The sequence below is a fragment of the Ambystoma mexicanum genome, chromosome 13 (assembly GCF_040938575.1).
Source record: "Ambystoma mexicanum isolate Mex_15411 chromosome 13, UKY_AmexF1_1, whole genome shotgun sequence".
NCBI classification, from domain to species: Eukaryota; Metazoa; Chordata; class Amphibia; order Caudata; family Ambystomatidae; genus Ambystoma; species Ambystoma mexicanum.
Genome location: NC_090938.1, coordinates 409,462,343 through 409,479,494, shown reverse-complemented (window position 1 = coordinate 409,479,494; position 17,152 = coordinate 409,462,343).

Below are 17,152 nucleotides of genomic sequence, written 5' to 3'. Positions count from 1 at the left end.
CAATATTTTTCCTGCCCATTGGCGGCTAGGAAATATGGTGAAGGGGAGGGACCGGGGAGGACATAGGCCAAACTAGTGAAGACTGAATGTGGGTACACCCAAGTCGATTGCATCCTTGATGCACAGGGTAATCCCAATTGGGCAGAGCAAGATATACTCAAGGTGTTCTGTGACTTCTATAAGTCTCTATATACTTTGACTCCTCTACATGGAGAAGAACAAGTTACTTGCCCATGGTAACGTTCTTTCGACTGGATGTACCTCCCATGTACTCCTCATCTTTTTTTTCTTTTGATATCTCAAATATCCAGCTTCAGCTGCTTTGGAAGAAAAATTCGGCAGAGGGCTCTGTGTGTCGATACGCTCAACTCTATGTTCCCCGAGGGCCTTTTGTCTCGAGGATAATGTCATCAAAAGGTATATATAGCATGCGCAGCACCCGTTGGCTTTAGTTCTGTTTTTTCGTGTCATTTTTAAGTAGAACTACCCGCAATAAAGCGGATTTGACCATACTAGACTCTAAAGGAACATAAGCTGCATGAACATGGAAATTCTACTGCAGGGTAGGCTGGGAGGGGCGATTAGGAATATGTGGGAGGAGCATCCACTCGAGAGAACTTTACCAGGGGTAAGTAACTTGTTCTTAGAATGGATTGTGTCTTCCCACGTACTCATCCTTTGATAGACTCCCAAAGCAGTGTTTTATTTGGAGTGAGAATTTTTTAATCAGGGATTGTCATTTATTTATTTATTTTGACATTTGTATAGCGCACCTAACCTGGAGGCAACTGGGCGGAACGGAATAAAGGACTGCTTTCCCAAAGCTTCCATCCTAACTTAAGGTGGAATCAAGGCAGTAATGCTTTGTAAAAGTGTGACTTGTAGTCCAAGTGGCTGCCTCACAAATGTTTTTTTTTTATAGGAACACCTCTTTGCAGAGCAGAGGAAGTAGCCATGCCCCTAGTGGAATGGACTGTCCAGCCTTCTGGGGGATCTTTCCCGGCCAGCTTATAGCATTCGGAAATAGCTAAAATAATCCATCTGGAAAAGGTCTGTTTGGTTACAGCCTGTCCCAATTTATGACCAGTCTATTTTATAAACCGTTGGTCATCCAGACGCAACTTTGACATCCTTGAAATGTAGAAACTCAGAGTCCTTTGTGGGTCGAGTCTGTGTAGTCTCTCCTCTTCCTTGCCAGGATGAGGTGGAGGGTAAAAATTAGGTAACACTATCTTTTGTCCCAAATGAAAATCTGATATGACCTTAGGTAGGAATGAAGGTTTGACCCTAAGGACGAGTCCTTATGAAATACCGTAAAAGGCAGTTTAGAAGATAGTGTCTGCAACTCACTCACCCTACCGGGTGATGTTAGCACTACCAACAAGATGGTTTTGAATATTAGTAGTCTTAAGGGACATGAACAGAGCGTTTCAAATGGTGCACACATAAGAAACTTTAAAACAAGATTAAGGTCCCAGACAGAAACCTGAAAAGGCAATGGAGGGAATACATTAGTGAGTCCCTTTAGAAATTGCATCACTAAAGGTATTTTAAAATATGACGTTTCCTCAGACGAGCGCTTGAAGAAAGTGCAGCCAAAAAACCTTTAAATGGTCCCAATCTGGAGCCCCAGATTGGCCGAGTACAGTAGAAAAGATAACACCTCCAGCGTTTTGCATGGCAAAGGGACAACATTCTTGTCCCTGCACCAGCTGCAGAATTTGTTCCAAAGGCAGCGGTACAAAGATTTTGTTGCTGGCCTTCTGGCCACAAACAAAATCTCCATTACATCATCTGGGAGGTCCCAATCCATGTACCTCAGCCTCTCAGAAACTATGCATGAAGACTGAGTGTCCGGACCTCTGGATGGAGAACCCAACCCTCCTCTCGCAAGAGAAGGTCCTCTCTTTGTGGAAGAAGTATTGGAGGGCAGATGGACATGTCCAAAAGGTCTGGGTACCACCTCCTCCTGGCCCAATACAGGGGAATTAGGATCATGGTTTTCCCAAACTTTCTCAACCTCCTGATGACTTGAGGAATAACGGGGATTGGAGGAAACGCGTACAGGAGTGGAAACTCCCAGCCCACTACCAACACATCTCCCAGAGCTACTCTTGGGGGAGATTCCCTGGACCAATACAGTTCGCACTTCCGTTTGACACTGGTCGCTAACTTGAGGGCCCTCCCCAAAGGGTGAAGATCTCTTGAAGGACTTCCTGAGCTAGTTCCCACTCGTGGGAGACTGTGCTCTGCCTGCTCAGAGCGTCCGCCACTATGTTCTCCTCCCTGGATAGGTGAACGGCCAAGAGGGAGCTCCCTTTTTGAATTGCCCAGTACCAGAGCTGCATTGCCTCTCTGCATAGTGGAAGTGACCCTACACCTCCTCCTTGTTGAGGCCACTGTGTTGTCCGTCATTATCAGGACATTCTTTCCCTGTGCAGAGGGCAGAAAAGCCTTCAGTGCAAGTCTGATTGCCCTCAGCTCTAAAAGGTTGTATGTAGTTTGGAGACCAAGGACCACTGATTGTCAGATCGTTGATGTGGGCTCTCCACCCTGTGAGTGAGGTGTCTGTCACTACTGTTATCTTCGGCCACGGTTGCCAAAAAGGTTCTCCCTTCAGAATGTTGTCCTTGCAGGCCCACCACAGGAGATCCTGTGTGACCCTGTTTGGAACCTGAAGTAGGTCTGACATGTTGCCCGAGAACTGAGACCATTGTGTCCTGAGAGCCCAATGAAGGGATCTAATTCTCAGATGAGCCTCTGGCACCAGGAAAATGCAGGATGCCATGAGGCCGAGCAACCTCAAAATGTCAAAGGCCGGGAGACGCTGGCCACTGCAGAATGTCTTGAGCCCTCACCTAGGATGGCAACGTTTTTCCCAAAGATGTATCCAGTACGGTCCTGTCCCAGTTCCAGCATCATTCCTTGAAGAGCCATTGGAGACGGTATTGTTCCTTCATTTCATGTTCCTCCAACAAGGCATCCAATGCGCTGAGTATTGTACTAGTTCCAGCAGCAGAGGAAGACAGTCACATGATCACAGCGGCATCAGCGCCAAGGAAACGCTGCGTTTATATTCAAGGGAGACCGGGGAGATGTCGCATTGCTAATGCTCGTAGGTTTGCCACTCTGACCCTGTCCCTATATTTTGACTTACCTGTCCTATCGCTGTTTACTTCCTATTTCATTCCATTCATTTCCTCCCTTGTTCAGGAAACTTCCACCCGCTTGGGTCCTGACTTCCCAACATGCAGGTACGGTGTCCGCTCGGAGGGACGGGCTCTCCCCCTTCTGTTCATCATAGAGCCTTATCCCGCTCTCTGTCTCCCTACCTAGTTTCTCATTGAGCCAGAGGAGGAAGTGGATGTCAGCCGAGTCCGCTGCCGCCAGTGACGCATCACCTCGGGACCAAAGGGCCTCTGCGCCTTCTCTCTTTGCTAAGGGACTGACAGAGACCTCAGGGAGATTCTTATTAGCCTTAGTCGCCTAATGAACCATATCAGGTTAGTCAGTGTGTATAGTGTGTATAGGACTATTGCTCATTGTTATAGTACTGACAAGTACAGCCCGGATGAACTGGAGCTTAACTGGAGCTGAATTGGAGGTTTTGAGATGGTATCATGTGGGACTTCTTGTAATTGAGGGAGAAGCCCAGTCTGTGGAGAGTGTGGCAGGTCACACTGAGAGGATCCAGGACTTGTTCGGAAGAACGCGCCTTGATCAGCCAATCGTCCAGGTAAGGGTAGATGTGAATCCTACCCCTCTCCTGAGATTCGCTGCGATCACTACTATCAGTTTGGTGAAAACCCTTGGGTGGAGGTCAGCCCGAACAGCAGAACTCGAAACTGATAATGAGAACCCACCAACGGCGAACCTCAGGTACGTCCTGTGCTTGTAATGGATTGGTACATGAAAGTAAACATCCTGAAGGTCCAATGACACCATCCACTCCTGGAGCTGGATGGCCTGAAGGATCAGAGAAAGTGTGACCATCTTGAACCTGCCCATCCTGAGGAACTTGTTCAAGTATCTCAAGTTCAAGATGGGTCTCAGTCCTCCTTGGGGATTAGAAAATATGGAGAATACCATAATTTGTTCCTCTCCGTTAGAGGCACTGGCTCTGTAGCACCTTTCTGTAGCAGGGTCAACATTTCCTGCACGAGTAACGGATCTGGAACCTTTAAGGAATGGCTTCCTGGTGAATGATTATGGGGTCTCTGAATGAAGGGGAGGCAGTAATCTTGGGCTATGGTTTGTAATGCCCATGCATCTGAAGTAATAACCCACCATTCTTTCAGATGCTGAGACAGTCTGCCTCCCACTGGGGTGTTGTGAGTCAAGACCTCAGAGAGGTTTTGAGGCAGCTCAAAGAGTGGCTGTAGGTAAAGATGCCGCTGCTTGGGAGGTCTTTGCACCTCTCCTTCGTCCACCACGAGGGAATCTTCTTTGGCCTCTTAGACCAGCCATTCATCTCGCTCTTCCAACTGAGGAGTAGTAGCGAAAAATCTACCCCTCAAAGAAGTTCCACTGGAGTGAAAAGACTGAGGCTGCCTAGTAGAGACACCTAAAGACTTGGCTGCTGCCTTCGAGGTCTGCAGCTTCTCAAGGCTTTCGTCAGCCTTACTGCCAAAAAGATGGGACCCGTCAAAAGGCATATTAGGGAGTCCAGACTGCAGTGCAAATCCAGACTTCCTTAACCATGCAAACCTGCATATCATGGTGCTTGCCGCCATGGCTCTGCTGATTTTGTTAGCAGGATCAAAACCTGACTGAAGAGACTCACACATGACCCCTTTGCCATCTTTTACAATGGCCAAGAAACCGCTCTTTCCTTCCCTTCGGGAATATGTTCAGCCGTCATTGATATACAGTCCCATAGAGTGTAAGTGAATTTCGCAAGGGCACATGTAGAGTTGGCTGATTTCAGAGCCATGCTCCCAGCAGAAAATACTTTCCTAAACCAGGCATCTATACGTTTACCATCCCGATCGGGTAGAGTGGTCGGATAAGCAGCCTGCTTGGAGGTAGCGGTGGCTGCTCGCACCAACAGACTTTCTAGGGTAGGTTGTTTTAACAAGTATCTGGGGTCACTACTTGATGGTCGGTATTTCTTTGTCAAGTTTTTATTTACTGCCAGACTTGATTCCGGTGCTTCCAAATTAGCACTTACTCTCTTCTGAAGAGCGACATGAAAGGGTAGGATAGGATCCCTTTGAGGACCTTTGTGCAGGATATCTGTGAGGTCATCCTGTTCAAATGGGAAGGCAGGCCTGCTCCATCCCAAATAATCAACTACCTTGATCATTAATTGCCTGTAGAGGCATCTGTGTGCTCGTCTGATTTTGGCTTTCCAAAATCCAATTCTGGTGAAGTGTCCACTACACTGGCCGTCTGTAAATTTTCCTGCAGGTCCCGTAACCTAGATTCTTCTGATAGGAAACTATTAGGAACATTTGCAGTGCCATACTGCAAGCAAAAGGGTGCATCATTATCATTAGACGGCTCATTGTCCTCATAATTGGAAGTGAGTGACTTAAAGAAATCCTTCTTAGCTAAAGGAGTGAAGGTTTTCTGAATATCAGGCAAAGGCATCAATGGCTTCGAAGGTTTCGAGCCAGATGCCCATGGAGTCGTTGATGTCTTCGATGAAGACGTCTTAGACGTTGTTGGCACTAGTGGCATCAATGTCGCTTCTGGTGCCGATGACGTTGAGGACTTCGATATACACTTGTCCTTTGTCCATGATGGACTTCTATGGCTCGAAGGATTCCTCAATGACTTTTCATCGTGATGAGGCCTCGACGGCTCTCGATGGAATCTGGCCTTCGTCCCGGGCTCGAGGGCGTGCAGGATTTGGCTCGAGTCCTTTCCTTACCAGCTTCAGAAGGCGCGGTAGGAGCATGGCCTACTTGCTGAGGGTTTCTGGCTCTCGAAAATGTTGAGCCCAATCAGAATACAGATGGCAGAACACAGAGCGTGCATTTGCACACAAAAAACTGAATGCCCCTTTGGTGGAACATTTTATTGCTAAACAACATAGTCCCGCGTCATTTACCTGGACTATTATTGAAAAATTACCGATCCTGAAAAGAGGCGGAAACATACAGACTATGCTATATAAACATGAACAACTGTGGGTGTTCTGCCTAAAAACGGACAAACTGGGTCTGAATGAACAAACCAACTGGCAGACCCTAGCAACCATATAAATAGCGAGCCACGATCCCTACGTGACGGCATTTTGAATGTTTTTCCATGTTGTTCCACTCCCCTGTTCTCCATTCTTTTGACACTTACAGGAATCACCAGTAATTCTCTCCATGAAACAGACACTCAGCTCACTCACATAGGGCAAACCCAGATTTTGAAAATCTGGTGGAGTTTCCCTTTACATATAAATAGGTACCTGTGACTATATTTCTAAACCCATAAGACATCGGAAGCACGAGGGATTATTGGAAGCTATCTAAACAATTGTCATACCATACTACAAGATGGTACCCACATCACACCATCCTTAGATAACCTATTTGCCTCCACCTATGTGCTGCCTATTGTGCACGACCGTGGGTCACACCAAATAAAAATAAACATGACGACCTTTGCAGAGAGATTTGAAGCGTCACTCTAGAGGTAATCGGACGTAACAATCAAGACCAGATCCCTATAGGTAGACCACACGCTGTGCGCCAGACACGGCGTGTTAAGCACCATGGTCCTAGGGAAAATGATGTTAGACAAATAAGCATAATGATACACTCACCCCACACTACAAGATGGTGATCATACCATGCCATTCTGTGCTAGTCCCTTTTCTAACACACTGCGGCTCATCGCGTATGTGCGTGGGTCACGTTGATGAAAATCAAACACAACCTCGCACACGAACACCGCAAGGGTTTTGGAAACGTTACTCTTTGAGGTGATCGGACCGAGCAGGTAAGACTGCATCGCCGCATATAAATCCCACGCTTGTGCGCCTGGCACGCTGCTATCAAGCATCACAAGCCCATGAGACTCGATGCTATATAACAGTTACACTAGATTTAAATAATGCTAAATAAACACACGCTGGTCGTGTGCAAGCCAATCCTCCAACTATGATTTTTTGTGCCCTGATTCGGAAATAATTATTCTTTCAGGTGGTCGCGTGAATGCGATAGCAACCACGCATCCTCTATTTACTAATCATCAGCACTCCTTGATATTGACTAAAGCCAAACAAGGGTAAGTCATGGCACTTACCCATGAATGGGATTTTGGAATTGTCAAAATTAATATTGTCCAGAGTGCAGATACTCAATCCAAGTACACTGTCTATCTGCCTCTCCCCCTCCCATTTTTGTATACCATCTGCAGGTGGGGTGAATATAAGAGTAAATGAAGATATCCCTCTTATCACAACAGCATGGTAACACATGCTGTGGCCCTGAAGAAAGTGGGAAATAATCTGTAACCACTGAAACCGGTCGGCCAACACGTGACGTCCCTTTGCATAAAAAGGATAGCACTAAGGGGCACTTTTGATGAAAATAAATATTTGTGCTACATCTGCTCATTCTCTCTCCCTGGCGGGTAGAAAGTGGGCTGTGAGTGTAAAGTACACCGGACCAGAAAGTCTGGATGCAGATTTGTCCAGTGTAATACCAACCAAGGACAATCTTGTCTTTTTTCTTTTCCAGTAATTTTAAATAGGAGCCATTAAGGCCCCGCAATTGCTTTTATATAAAAAAAAGTGTGGTATTGTGGAACAAAGGAAAACATTAAACTATGAATGGTTCCATTTGCGAAGCAAATCATACACACTAATCAATTGCTCTTGAGAAATTTGAAAGGAAAACTCGTGAATGCCTTGGTGAAGAAATTAGAGACAGGGCAAGCTTTCTTAACTACTATCCCATCACCCTAGTTAAGCAATCCACCAGCACTTGCTAGGGTTAGAAACACAATAGGGTTTAGTTAGATATGTGCGAGGGCAAACTAGAGTAAGGCTACACGAAGGGTAGAAACTGAAATAACCGTGAATTGTGTATACCTGTGTTCAAAGGTTTCGAGCCAGATGTGTAACGCTCACCTGATTCCCGTAGAGGCGCCGGTCTTGACTGGGCGTATACCGTATCTGCAAAGGTGATGTGTAACACACGGCTGGCTCTTTGGGCTGGACCTCTGTGCACTATATGTCTGACTTGAAGGGTAAGATGTCTGCAGATAGAAAATATGGGATTAAGGAACTGGGTTATTGAATGTCTCTCTCTTCTTCCCTTTCTCTTCTCCTGTAGAACCCCAAAGGTTAACGCTCTCACCTTAGGTAAGTGAACGCTGTGCTCTCCATCTGCCTCGGGGCAGGGTGCTGTAACCAGTTTCTTCACTGGATAAGGGGAGCAGGCCTCTTGACTTCAGAGGACTGCTGTCCGTCGTTTACTGCACGAACGGTAAGTTTCAAGTAATTCTAATGTCTTTAAAGTCTTTAGTAATGATGTTTCTTGTTTTGCAGGGTTCCGGCGATGGCGGATGACGGGCTGAAGTGAGTTGAAGATGGAGCCCGTGTGATGAATAGAAGTGCGTGGAAGCACGTAAGTAAGCGCTTGTTGCCTGCTTCACGATGCGCTCTAACTGTCTTTTTATTTTGCAGGTACAAGTTCGGAGCGGCTGCAGGGTGCCGGAATACCCACTGGGTTAGATGTGGAAAGGAGTAATGGCACGTGAGTATTTAAGTTCCCCAATGTCTTTAAACGCACCTTGTTTTGTCTTTCAGATGCGGGATGCAGCGCCGAAGGTCTCCGGAGCGTGCGAAGAGTTGGTAAGCTTTTGTCTTTCAGATGCCGGAATGCAGTGTGAAGACCTCCGGAGCGCACGAAGAGTAGGTAAGCCTTTGTCTTTCAGATGCCGGAATGCAGCCCGAGGCGTTGGTGACAGCTGCTGGACCAGGTAAGTGAAGAGCTGTCACTGAAGACCGTAATGCTAACCTGTTCTTTCTTGTCTTTATAGGTGTTGCTGAAGACTGGATTCAGGATGGTAAGCCTTTTTCCTTAGGCCCAGGATCAGATGCAGAAGACACGATGAGCGTTCTGCTGCAGAGGATGCAGAATAACGCAAAGCAAGATTCATCCATCGGGTGTGGTTTAAATAGCCTCCTGTAGTGCTTAGGTGTCTCCTTCCACAGCCACGCCTAGGTAAGAAAAGAGTTCCTGCTTTCCAGAAGAGTTCCAGTGTTCTGAATCTAGGGAGTGGCTCGTGCCCCACCCAACAGGAAAAGTAGTTCCAAACAGAAGAGGATCAGAGGCTCAACTGGCAGGCAAGTAAGCAGCATGGTCTGCTGCAGGTAAGTCCACCCAAGCATTATGAGCCCGGCGCTTCCAGCGCTGGGACTGGGCATATTTATGAGCCTGGTGCCACTGGCGCCAGGACTGGGTCCAAAAGGTCCCAATTGGGACTGGTTGGCACTCGGAACCTGGGTTATGGATCTGCTTCCAAGGGAGTTGGGAAAACCCTGACCTTTTGGAAGCAGAGATCATGACAGATGCCCATGGAGTCGTCAATGTCATCGATGAAGACGTCTTAGACGTTGATGGCACCAGTGGCATCGATGGCACCTCTGGCGCCGATGACTTCGATATGGACTTGTCCTTTGTCCGTGACGGATTTCGATGGCTCAAAGGATTCCTCAATGACTTTTCATTGTGACGAGGCCTCGATGGAATCTGGCCTTCGTCCTGGGCTCGAGGGTGTGCAGGATTTGGCTCAAGCCCTTTCCTTACCAGCTTCAGAAGGCGCGCTAGGAGCATGGCCTACTTGCTGAGGGTTTCTGGCTCTCAAAAATGTTGAGCATTTCCTGCCTGAGTGATTCCCATTCAGCCAGAGTAGAGGCCGCAGTGGGGCAAGATATAGTCCTCTTTGGTGAGGAGTCAGACGAGGATGACGAAGTAGGCAATTTGTGATGCCTTTTCTTCGACTTCCTCTTTGATGACGAGGAGTGGTGGGAGCTACTCAGTGACATTGACCTTTTAGTCTTCTTCCGTCGAGGAGAGTCGACTCTCGCTTTGTAACGCTCACCTGGTATCCACGGGGACGTCACTCAGCCTGTTCTGACCTCTTACGACCTTGAACCCTTTCCTGGAATCTACTCAACTGGAGAATGGGCCTGAAACACAGGATTGGCAGAGTTTAACTCCCTATTGTCTCTGTGTGCTTCAACCCCTTCTTCCCCCGGAGTCCAACCCTTCCCTTTGATCCACAGCTCACCTTGTTTTCTTGCAAAGTGTGCTCTCCGTCCTGCTTTCAGCGCAGGGGCGCGTTGATTGATGCGGGCTCGTTGCTGCCTAGTTACTTCACTGGCAAGAGTCCGATAGGTAAGTATAATGAGTCTTTTGGACAGTTCTCTAACTTCGTTCCTTTCCTTCCTTAGATGATGGCCGGCGTCCGGGGATGGTGACGTGCTGCTGAGATGAGTAGCGCTGAAGGTGAGTGAGAGTGCGATGCGCGATGGGACCCTTTCGTATTTGTATTGCACTGAGCTCTTTTTCTGTGTCATTTAGGTGCTGCAACGTTTTCAGCGTGGATGCCGGTTATGAAGAAGAAATGCGGTGAGTAAGCGCGGTATGCTGCGCCTCTAGATGTTTCCATGCTAACCTGGAGTGTCTTTTCCCTCTTGCAGATGGATGAGAAGTTCCAGAGACAGTTCCCCCAGAGCGGCTGGGATTCAGGTAAACGTTTGAAGCTTGTACAGTCCTTAAAAATAAGCGAAGATTTGCTAAATGCTTACTAATGCCTTTTTTCTGTTCTTTTCCCTTTTCCTTAGGAAGTGGCGTGCCGGGATGGGAATGACACTGCCGAAGATGCCTGCAGAACAGAAGAAGCGATGAATGATGGGCAGATGCGCTGCAAGGTGAGGCTGTTCCTAACAGTGTTCTTGCAGGAGCTGAGCGCAGAAGAAAGATGCAGGCCTACTGGAGACCGATCCGAACACAGTGAGTGTCACGCTGCAGGTGCAGAAAACACAAATCATGTTTCTCAGCCTGGGCGTGGCTTAAATAGTCTCTGGGTATCCCAGTGTCTCTGGGATGAACCACATCCAAAAGACTAGACTGCACATGCATTTCTGGGAACCAAAATATGTGGGGGCATTCATCTTGTCCCCATCAATGCACTACAAGTCCAATCCCCAATGTTATCCTATGGGAGTGAGTGAGTCTGGTGCCACAAGCGCCAAGTCTGACTCCAAGTGGGTCTTTCGAGGGAGGGAGAGGCCCTTGAGGGCCATGTAGTTGATCGTGGCATGGCTCCAGCCTGACATCTTGGAGGGCTGGGGACATGAGGGACAGGAATCATGACAGCACTCCCCCCACAAGGCCCCTCTCAAGGTGGCTCTTCTGTCTGGTCCTGGTTTGTTTGTATGGATTTGATGAAATCGTCTAAGCAAGCGAGGTGCATGGATGTACTCACAAGGCTCCCATGTCCTGTCTTGTGGACCATACCCCTTCCAGTCTACTAAGTAGTATAATTTGGATCTGACGTACTTTGAATCCAGGATGTCCTTGACTTCGAATTCTGGCTCCCCGGCGACTACTACTGGCTGCGGTGGCGTTGCTACCCGGGTCCCAGGTTCAATAGGTTTAAGGAGAGATACGTGGAACACAGGATGAATCTGCATGTTTGATGGCAAAGCTAGTCTGACCGCCACAGGATTTATCACAGAGGTGACGGTGAATGGACCCAGGTATCTTGGACGGAAAGTTCGGGTTCCTTTAATGGACACGTGTTTAGATGCCAGCCAGACTTTGTCTCCCACTTGGTAGTTGGGGGCCTTGCTTGGTGTTGATCAGCAAACTTCTTTTGGCGATTCTTAGCTTGAAGTAGGTGTTCAGCTGCCCTTTTAAAGGTTTGAGAAATGGTTGTGTGCAAGGTTTTGACTGCTGGCATTTCCCGGGTTGTAGGAACATCCAACTCAGAAGTACGTGGGTGCCTTCCATACATGGTATAAAAGGGTGTCTGCCCAGTGCTGGTGTGTAGGGAATTATTATAAGCATATTCAGCTATCCATAATAGGTCGAACCAGCTTCCTTCAGCTTGGTGTAACATGCAACGCAGATACTGCTCGAGCATCTGATTTGTCCTCTCAGTTTGACCATCCGTTTGGGGATGGTGACTGGTGGATAGCCGGATGTCGATCTGGGCCATAAAGCAGCATTTTTTCCAGAAGTTAGATACGAATTGAGTACCTCGGTCTGAGACTAAAACTGAAGGAAACCCATGGAGCCATACGATGCCTTCAAGAAATACCTTTGCCAGAGTGGAAGCATTTGGGAGCCCCTTAAGAGGAATGAAATGTGCCATTTTTGAAAATAGGTCCACAACCACAAGAATAGTGTTAAACCCTTGACTGGATGGTAAGTCAGTAATAAAATCGAGGGAGAACGTGTGCCAGGGTGTTGGTGGGATTTCCAATGGTTGTAATAGCCCAGCCGGTTTCTGCTTGGATGACTTGTTTTGAGCACACACTCCACAAGATAGGATGAATTGGATAATGTCTTTACGCCACGTGGGCCACCAATAATTTCGTTTTACCTTGGCTAGGGTTTTAGTGATTCCGGGGTGGTCCTCGATCAAGGAATCATTATAACCGGACATGACTTGTTCTTGTAGCTCTTGGTTTGGTAAGGATAAACGATTCCTGAAGTAGGGCAACTGATCTTTTATCATGTAATGTTCTCCTTGTGCACTCCACGCTTGTAATTGCTCCGGACTCATCAGGTTTTGGATTTCTTCATGTAATTCTTTCTGAGTTATGGTTGCTGTGGTTCCTAGGAGCTTGTCACTCGGGATGATTGCTATTGGGTCAGGGGTCTGATACCCTTGCTCTTCCACCCCCATACGGGAAACGGCATCGGCCTTCCCGTTTTTCACCCCTGGTCGAAATGTAATCACATAGTCATATTCAGCAAAAAAGAGCCCAACGTAGTTGTCGTGAGGATTGGGGCTTTGCCGTTTTTAGGTACTGGAGGTTCCGGTGGTCAGTTATTACGGTGATTGTGTGTCTGGCGCCCAAGAGGTAGTGCCGCCATGCCTTAAAGGCTGACTTAATGGCCAGGAGTTCTTTGTCTGTGATAGCGTAATTTATTCTTTTTTTTTTTAATGGTATGTTTGGTAAACCAAACTTTTCATTATATTGGTCTTTTGAAGAATCGCTCAGGAAATTGCCATTGGTTGATGTCCTTTTTTTAGTTTTTCGTATTCTTTTCGATTTCTATCCAAAATTTGATGGCCGTTAGAATTAGATGTTTCTCATTGCCTTTTAGTAGTTGGTTCCAGCGTTCTTTTGTGATCGTCTGTTTTTTTGATATTCTGAAGAATTCTTTGAATAGATTTCTTTTTTCTTGTAGTCCTGGGCAAATCATAATGATATGGAACAATGTCTCTTTGGTTCCCTCATTCTGGCAGAAACAGCAATCTGCAGATTTAATTTCTGTCTGTTGAGTGATACTCAGATAGTCTTGAGTTGGTAGGATGTTCAATCGGAACCTTAAGAAGAGATCTCGGGTCTGTCGATCTGGAAAGCAGGTCAGGTATGGGGGAAGTTCGTGTAGGGCTCTTAAGTCTGTTTCGCATACTTGATGGCGTTTATAGTTGGTTTGGTCTTCGAGGGTTTTTATCCAATCATTCCTCTGTAGTTTTCGTTTTGCATGTTTTGGCCTGTTTATTAGCGTTTCTTCGGTAATGCCTTCGGCGTCCATTTTAGACTTGATCTTATTGGTCCATTGTTGGAGAACCGTTCCGTTCAGTGCGTTGTTTTTACTTTTCAGTATTTCTATCGCTAGAATCTTTTCATGACTTATTATTTTTCTGTAAAGATCCCTCCGTTTCCATAGTATTATGGACTGTAATGATTGCAACGCCAGTTCAAATCGGATCCTTGTCATGGGGAAACCTTTCGGTAATGCCAGTGTTTTTCTCCAGAATATTGCTACATAGAGGTGCCATTGATCTGAAGTTCATTAACTTTCATGTAAGTTACCACTTTGTCCAGAGTTTTTTGTAGACCTGATGGGGTTTTATCCATGACTGTGATGTCATCAGCGTATATTAATGATAGATTTGATTCATTATTAGGTTTCGGTGGATTTGCAAGTGGATCTTTGATTGAGTTGACAAAGTCATAAGTGTATAGATTATAGAGGCAGGCAGCTAAGGGACATCCTTGCTTAAGACCGTTGAAAGTATTGATCGGTTGTGTAACTTTACCATGTTTTGTTAGCCTGACTCGGACTGAAGTGTTAGTGTATAGTTGCTTGATCGGATGAAGAATTGCTGGTGGACGGCCCCATGTTGTTAATTTAGTCCATAGTTTTATTCTATTTACTGAGTCGAATGCTATTTTTAGGTCGATAAAAACTGCATGTACCTGTTGATTTCTTAGTGCAGCTTCGTATTTGAGAAGGCTCAGTATTATCAAGTTGACGTTGGTTCCAATTTTGCCTACAAATCCTGTTTGCCTTTTTTCTAGTTTCCTGTTATTTGCTGCCCGATCGGTAAGTTTTTTCAATAGAAAGTTTGCAAAAAGCTTTCCTAGTGGGTCAAGTAAGGCTATGGGTCTGTAGTTATGTGGGTTCTTTCTGTCACCAGTTTTGAAGATTGGGATCAAGATGACTAATGTCCAACTACTTGGGATTTTTTGAGTTTTTTCTATGATAAGGAGAAGATGGGAAAAGAGGCTAGCCCAGTTTTCTGGTGCATCCTTCAGGATTGCGTTTGACAGTCCGTCTGGGCCTGGTGCTCTTGATGGATTTAGAGTTCTGATAGCTTGAATGATGTCCTCGGTTTCCCATTTCAGATTCCACGGAGGACGAATGGGTTCTTGATGGGTGGTCTGTACAGATGTACTGATGTTATATAAAGTGTTGAAATGTGTAGTCCACGCTTCCGGATCGACTTCTTGGATCAAATTTGTTGTTCTGTTGTTTCCGTTTAGGAGGGACCATAATTGCCTCGTATTTTTCCCTATGATTGCCGCTAGAATAGCTTCAGCGTCCGCTTGTAGCAGTAATCCCTTGGCTGATTTGATAGAGTAATTCTGTTTTTCTTTTTTTATGGTGATATTTGCTGCTGTTGTGTTTAGTTTTTTCAGTTGGCGTATTTTTTTTTAAGCATTTTTTTCCTTTCTTTGATGTCCGTATTGAATGCGTGTTTATTTTTTTGAGGGTCTGGTAATCTCTGAGTACTCATTCGTAGTTGAGTTTTTCATGGTCAGGCAACAATGATCTTTCAAATTTAGATACTAGTTTGGTCGTTTGGTGCTGTTTTAATCTTAGTTTCGTTAGACCGTTGTTTATTTCTAGATCTGGGAGGTTGAGGGAGAAATTCTCGATTTGTTCTGCCTGCCATGTTATTGATATTTGGCAATGGTCGCTATTAGATTGTGCAGTGTTTTCTGTGGTAATGAGGTTGTTCTTTATTCCTTCAGAGATGTAAATATAGTCAATAATCGATTTCGATTTTGCGCTGGACAATGTTGGCGGCATTTAACCTTGTATATTTAGCGGGTGTTCTGTTAGTATTAGTTTTCGGATCTCGATCTCTTTGGTCCATTTTCTTGCTCTTGGGGATATTTTCTGGATATCTAGACGAATTCCTTCAGGGATGTAAAGGTGGATGTTTAAATCACTGGCGACTACAAACTCAGTTTTCGCGAAAGAGTTTGCTATTTTGTCGAACTCGTTGTAGATGGAGTCTATGAACTTATTATCAGTCATTGCTATTGCGTTCCAGTATATGTTGAAGATTGTTAAATGTGTTCTGTTTGGAGGTTGCTCTGGTTTGGATGACGGGGTCAAAATACAGATGACAATGTATTGGGCCCATGGGTGGATGTTTTTCTTTTTAACAATTGACCAATTGGAATCTATCTTAGTCAAGATTATCATACCGGATGATGGTCTGCCTTGTTGTATGGCGATTGCCGGGTTCATATACGTAGAAAACCCATCACAGACAACTTCTGTCGATATCCAGGTCTCTTGGAGGCATATTGTAGCCATTTCTTTTTGGTTTGTAGCTCCCTCTGAGAGAAGATGTTTGAACCCTCTCGTGTTCCATGAAGATAAAGTTATTTCAGTTGTCGGATTTCCATTTGCTGTTGGTTGTTATAGAAAGGTTTTCCTTTGTGTGTTTCGGTGTTCGCTTCTGGTTGATGAATTTCTGTTGGGATGCGTTGGGGAGATTATCTCCCTTGGTACTTCTGTCGTTCTGTTTTTCTGGTATGAATTTGATTGCCTAAACAGGTTGTCGTTTCCTGTTAGGTATGGTTCTTCATTTGTTCGTGGTCTACGTGAAGATTGGTGTTGGTCGTATTTGCGATGAATCAGGGCAGCTTGAGGTCTTGTGTTGGTATCCAATTTCTTTTCTTTGAGAACCATGAGTCTTGTTACTTGGATTTGTTCTATGATGAAGCCCTATTTGGCCAGTTGTTTTTTGGTGGACATAACTAGATGGGTCGTTTGGTTGTTATGGAAGTCAATATGGACTGTTTCCATCTTTTTCTTGTTCGGAAAATGTATAACGTTGATGTCTTGTGTAGCGATCTTCGACAGTATCGGGATAGAGTTGAGTAGGCAAAGAATGTTCACTCCATTCAAGATTAGTATTCCGTCCGGCCTTAAATCTGAAGCAGTTAGCGAGAGTCTAAATATGTTTAGTTCCTGACGCAGATCTGTAAATGTCAGTGGCCCTCATTACGACCCTGGCGGAAAGCGACTGACCGGAGCGCCACAGCGTAAATAGCGTTTCCGCCATTGCACGAAGGAGCAAAGTGCGGCCCATTCCGACCCATCGGGCACGAGCACCACGCCACGGCGGAAGTGCAAAGTCCCCGATGGCGGAAATGACCCCAAAACGGCCCACACCGCCGCCGTACGGCGCCCTAGGTGCAATACCGCCACCCCTCTTAGCGGTCACCGCAGTGTGCGCCTACCGGAAAGTACGGTGACCGGAAATATACGGAAACGGAAGTTAAAACATGGGCCCGGAACGGGAAACATCCCGGCGTACACCTATAAAAACACTAAAACCACACAACCACTAAAATCACTACCCTGAAACACACCCCAACCCGTCAACCACCCTAGCGAAACCAAGAAAAATGGGAAAAGTAGCGAAGAAA